Raw genomic sequence first — 6,000 nt, forward strand, 5'->3', positions numbered from 1 at the left:
ATTTTAATCAATAGTAAGTTTGACTGCAGAACCCTCTTAAAAGTGTGAACAACACACTCGATGACGGAAACTTAACGGATGTGATTATACCAACAATATCTCAAATATAATCGTAAGCCAAATATCAGGTACTTTTATTTGAGTTCTCTCGTTCAAATTCTTTGTGAGATACGCCTCAAGAAAGATCAGGGTTCTTAAGTAAGTGATCCTTAAAGCGAACCGAATTAAAGTAAATAAAAATTCAGTGACAAACTAATACTTTAATTATACTACACCGAATTTTATTCTAAAATTAGATGCATTTTAAAACACTTTACTCCAAAATACCTGACATATAAATTATACTTGGCAGATTGCTTGTGCACAAAGTTACATCCATCTGCCTCGTATTTCGTGAATTTCAATTCATTTTTAGGGCAAGAAACGCGGAACAAACGTTTCGAAAATTTGGAAGAAATTTTCTGTAATGTCGTCACTGGAATTCTAGCTAGGAACCGCTGACGAACGATCGTGCAAAGACAAGGAAGATTAAACGAAGTTTTATAACAAGCGGAGAATAATGATGAAAACTGTGCCCTTACAAGAAGATCTAAATACTGAAAAGCCACTTTTTTATTGAACTTACTAATTCGTTCCACAGAAAAGAACACTATTAAAGTTAAAGAACATATCTGATCAGTTACGATCTACTTGTTGAATCCAAACGTTCACCACATGACTCTAACTCATTTGCATGTTGGTATGAAACGCACTTTTCCCTTCCCTCCCTTCCCCGCACCGGATACCTACACCAGCAGTCGCGTGGAGCGTGAAATCATTACGAAATTAATTCTGAGCTACATATATTGTGGCAGCAACCGCTCTTTGTTTGCTTTCAAAGACATGGCGGCCGCAGAGAGTTTAGCTCGTTGCATGATATGTTTTATTCATAATAATAATTATTATAAAGATAATTTTATTGAAGAGATAAAATTATACATAAATTAAAATATGTTCACGTTTTAAATAGCACTGAACGGAAACCTTCACTGCCGCAAAAGTTCTCCTTTCCTCGTTTCATTCCGGCTTCAATTCTAAAACAAAGATAAGCCAAGTATATTTCTACAAACATTTGCCATTTCTAAAAATAATTATTAAATGGTTTAAGTAAGCTTATTTTCTTCACAGCATGGAAGTATTTAAAATATAACTGGCATAATACAATTTAGGATTTTGCGTTACTTACCTTGTCAATGTTGCTCTTTCGTGTTCTTAAAATGACTTCAGCCCCTAAGATGGAGCAGATATATTTCTCCCGTAATGTTGGTGTATACCTAAATGCCCATGGTGTTACCATCTGGATCACCAACATCGGAATTCGTACCGCCGTGAAAATCGCAAATCTCACTGTTTTTGTCTTGTACATATTATGACTTAATACACACAGCACACAGAAATGATAGTACGTAAAACAGATATGTTTAATGCATATAACATTTAAACAAAGTTACAGGCTGATGTACTGAGTGTGTAGATAATTCATTATTTAAAAATCTGATTTCGCTGTTCATTTATATTAGTGATATGATATGAGACATGAAACACTGTTATAATTGTGAGTAATTGTATCTGTATTGACAATTATGGAGTTTGTACTGATATAGTGTGAACCAATATTGACGGTGACACGTCGTGTCGAAAAGCCTGTATACTAGCACTTCAGTATTAGTTCTTACGAAAAATAAATGCATGTTAATACTCCTATTGTGTCTCCTTTAAACGTTTGATGAAAAATGCAACCATTCTTTGCACATATCAAAAATTACTTTTCTTCACTTTGTCTATGTATAAATATATTTCCGTAAAATAATGGTGGGATAACAAACAGTCATAGTTTTGGAACAAAGCACGATAGAGACATGAAATAAACTTCAAAATAAAGAGAAACTCTCCAAGAATCGTACCTGTTCAGTAGATTTCGATATGCGCTCCTTTAGTTGCCCTGCAGACATCAAGACGATATTCAAGCTCTTGCCATACACGACCGAGAACATCCGTTGTGATAGATGAAATAGCTTCAGTGATTTGTTCTTTGGAATGATCCAAATTTGTTATTTGGACAGAGAACACTTGTTGCTTCACATAACCCCACAAATAAAAATCCATAGGGGTAAGATCTGGAGAGCGTGGAGGCCAGGCTATCCACCCTCCTCGTCCGACTCATCGCTGAAGAAATGTTTGGTTTAGGTAATCCCGCACGAATGTGGCAAAATCTGGAGGAGCTCCATATAACTGGAAAATGAAATTTAAGTATTTATATATACGTCTGTTTTATTTCATACTTTCTTTGATGTAGTTAATAACAAAATCGAAGGAGAAAGATTTTCTTGCTCGATATAATATCATGTATGTTATGATACTGACTCTTCATGAATGGATTTTTATTATTTGTAATAAATAAACATAGTAGTCAATGAGGTATATCAAATAAGAAACAACATATTTCCAGAATGTTAAATCTTTATTTCAGAGCAGGTTTACCACACCTATTATTCTGAATATATCACAGCACTAATATGAGATAGAAGAAGTTTCGAATCCATCGTATATCCGATAAAAGTTCTTATTATTTATATATGATTTATATGTGAGTATAAATACATCTCTCTACTTTTGTTATGGTGTTTCTGGTCATTCTTATAGAGTTTAAACTGTAATCTTCCTTCCGATGGACAACAGCACTGGTCTCTTCAACCATTAAAGAAATGTTTGAAATAACATAATTGGCTATTAATTCTTAGAGCTATAATTATGATAAGTCAATCCCGTTTTAGCACTCAATACTATACCGCCGCTGATTCCCTTTTCAATATTTATTCACTTTACACTTATTATCAGAACCTCGTAATATTCAAGGGATTGTTAGTCCTCTCTGCTAATTTTTGCAACTTTCGTTCATAAGTCTTTACTTATGAGTTTATCACTCGAAATACCTAGTAATTAATTAACCCTAGATATTAATATACCGGAGGCTAATGTAAGTTAATTTCAGGAATCAATATTATATTAAGTTAATGACACAATATAGGGACAGTAAAGAGCAGATGTAGAGTTTTTGACTTCACAACAACTTGACGGAAGGTTTTGCACACGGGTGTTAATAGCAGTTATAGCTCTGTGAAGTGGCTGACGTCACAGAATAATATATATATATATATATATATATATATATATATATATATGCATAAATTTCTGTGTAAAGCTGGGAAGACTGCCATGGATATCTATGAACTGCTTAAATCCTCATTTGAGAAGACACTCTCAACCACATTAGAATAGTTGATGTTTTTTGTACAATTCAAAATAGTATCCCATGTTTGCGACAAGATTCACATTCCAACGAAGTTAAATAGTTTTGTAAAGAGAAACAAGACTATTAATTTAACAGAACATGTAACTAGGCTATCTCGCCAGTTTATTTATTAACTGGTTATTTCAGTGCTATAACAAGCTAGATCCTCAATGGTTTTATCAAAATACAGTGACAGTTATACAGTCATCAATCAGAAGTTGTATTTGAGTATCTGAATCATTTAGTTCAGAAAAGGCCCGATTTTTAGAGCCAGGTTTGCTCTCATTGAATATTATACCCAAACTAGAGAATAACAAAAATTTATATATATTTTAGAAAGCTAAAATAAGAAAAGTACACATACTACAACAGTTGGCAATGTGTTTTATAATTTCTTTAAAATGTGCTTATTCTTTTATTTCATATATCAACTTATATCTTAATTGCATCATGCTTGTGTTTCAATACAATACTTTTATTTTCCGTCGTTTACACAAGCTTATTGTTAAAATCATATAAAATTTCACATAAAATTGTTACATTTTAAAATTGACGACATGTTTCGATATACAATCTTATCATCGTCAGGTCTATCAAAATTAAAATTAAAATCTGGTGTATCTGTTGCTCTGCTTATATTGTTTTTGTTTTTACTCGTTTTTACTACATCTCCAGGCTTCTTCGATTTTATTTTTGGAGACGCGCCTGGGTGCCTATATCTGCAAAATCAATTTTAATTTTCATATCGTGATAAGGCTACCGAAATAGGAAATGGAATAATATTACTCTAATTTATAATATTTTAAGGAATTATTCAAATATATCGTATTACAAGCAAAATGAATGCAATCACAAAATATAAAGTATTATAACATACCGGGTTGTGTATGAGGTGCGTGTCCGTTGTTATTGAATGGCAGACAGTAACTGAGTTGTGAGTATCGTGTATGGCTATATATATTGGGTGAAAGTTGTTTAGGGGGTTGGGTCAATGGACTGTAGAATGTTAAATATCGGATTGTTCGTGTAAATGTTGCTGTCGTTTAATGCAAGGTTCTGTTTATGTGTTCTTTGTATATGATATTTCTCTATGGTGTCTCTATGTCGTTTATTTTGTATTATTTTTATAATGTCCAATGTATGTTCTATTTTGTTGTATGAATGTCCTGTGTTTAATATATGCTTTGCATATGCTGAATGGTCTTTATTATGTTTTATTGCTGTAATATGTTCTTTATATCTTTGATTAAAGGTGCGTCCAGTTTGGCCTATATAGGTTAACGGGCAATCATTGCATTTCAACCTATATATGCCTGGTTTTTCGTATTGATTTGTTGTATCTATTTGTGGTTTTTGTTTCAAGATGTTTTTTATAGTGTTTTTTGTTCTAAATGCTATTTTTATGTTATTTGTTTTAAATGTTTTTGTTATATATTTGGTTTCTTTTCCTATATATGTGAATGTGGCCCATTTGTTTTGTTTATTTTCGTTTCCGTCTTCATTTATGTTGTTTATATTGTTTATTTTATTTTTGGGTTTTACTTCATGATTATTATATCCGTTTTCTATTAGAATTTGTTTTATTGTGTTACATTCAATTTGTTTGTTTACTGTGGTTATGGGATATGTATTTTTCCTGTTTATTAAGTAGTTAATAGCCATCTGTTTATGTTCATTCGGATGGCATGAAGAGGCATGTATTATGGTGCTTGTATTTGTGGGCTTTCTGTATATTTTGAATTCGAAGTTATTTTCGTTTCGTATTATAGTTAGATCTAAATAATTTAATTTGTTATTTTGTTCTTTTTCTAAAGTGAATTGTATATTTTGATTTATGTTGTTAAATTCATTTAAAACATTTTTTATGTCTGTATTTTTTCCATCAAAAATCATGAGTATATCGTCAACATATCTACTATAGTATTTAATTTGATATTTATTTAATATATTTACTATGTAATCATGTTCGAGATATTGTAAGAATATTTCAGATAATATGCTCGAGGTGGGAGCTCCCATAGGTAATCCTGTTTCTTGTTTCCAATATTCATTGTTGAATTGGAAATAATTTTGGTTAATAATAATGTTAGTTATGTTTGTAATTTCATTTATTAGATCTGTATTTATATTCTCTCTATTTAGAATATCTCTTACAACATCTCGGAGCATGCTTGTTGGAATATTTGTATACATATTATTGATGTCAAAAGAACAAATTTGTATATTTTTATTATTATGAAAATTTAGTTGTTGGATTTCATTTATTAATTTTATAGAATTTGTTATATTAAAGGTATTTGGTAAATTACAATATTCTTTTAAAATGTTTTGCATTTTTATTGCTATTTTATATGCAGGGGCTGATGTCCAATTTATTAATGGTCTGATAGAGTATGGGTTCTTATGTAGTTTAATTTGTCCTGTGATGATTGGTGCGGTGGCGCTATGATTATAGTATTGTGTTTTGGGATGGTTAAAAATGTTATTACACTTTTGGGTTATTTTTTGTATTTCCTTTTGATATTTTAGTGTTGGGTTTTGTGTTAGTTGTGTGAATTCATTTTTGTTTATAAATTGAGTGATGTATTTTTGGTATTGTTCGCAAGCAGATAAAGGAAAAACCATCATAATACTCTCTATAGAACAATACCAAAAATACATCACTCAAT

The 6,000-nt window shown here is 31.1% G+C and overlaps 1 long non-coding RNA gene across 1 annotated transcript; it reads right to left on the reverse strand.

Annotated features, from left to right (window-relative positions):
• Nucleotides 1–995: 995 nt before the first annotated feature.
• LOC110835905 (uncharacterized) lies at nucleotides 996–5,450 on the reverse strand. Its single transcript, XR_002545087.2, has 4 exons — nucleotides 4,209–5,450; nucleotides 1,944–2,271; nucleotides 1,226–1,336; nucleotides 996–1,073 (listed from the first exon to the last, which is right to left on the reverse strand). It is a non-coding gene; the product is annotated as an uncharacterized LOC110835905 (long non-coding RNA).
• Nucleotides 5,451–6,000: the final 550 nt, after the last annotated feature.

This window comes from Zootermopsis nevadensis, unplaced genomic scaffold, assembly GCF_977971745.1.
Source record: "Zootermopsis nevadensis isolate Lab colony 2312 unplaced genomic scaffold, Znev_1.0 Znev_ptg000012l, whole genome shotgun sequence".
NCBI lineage: Eukaryota > Metazoa > Arthropoda > Insecta > Blattodea > Termopsidae > Zootermopsis > Zootermopsis nevadensis.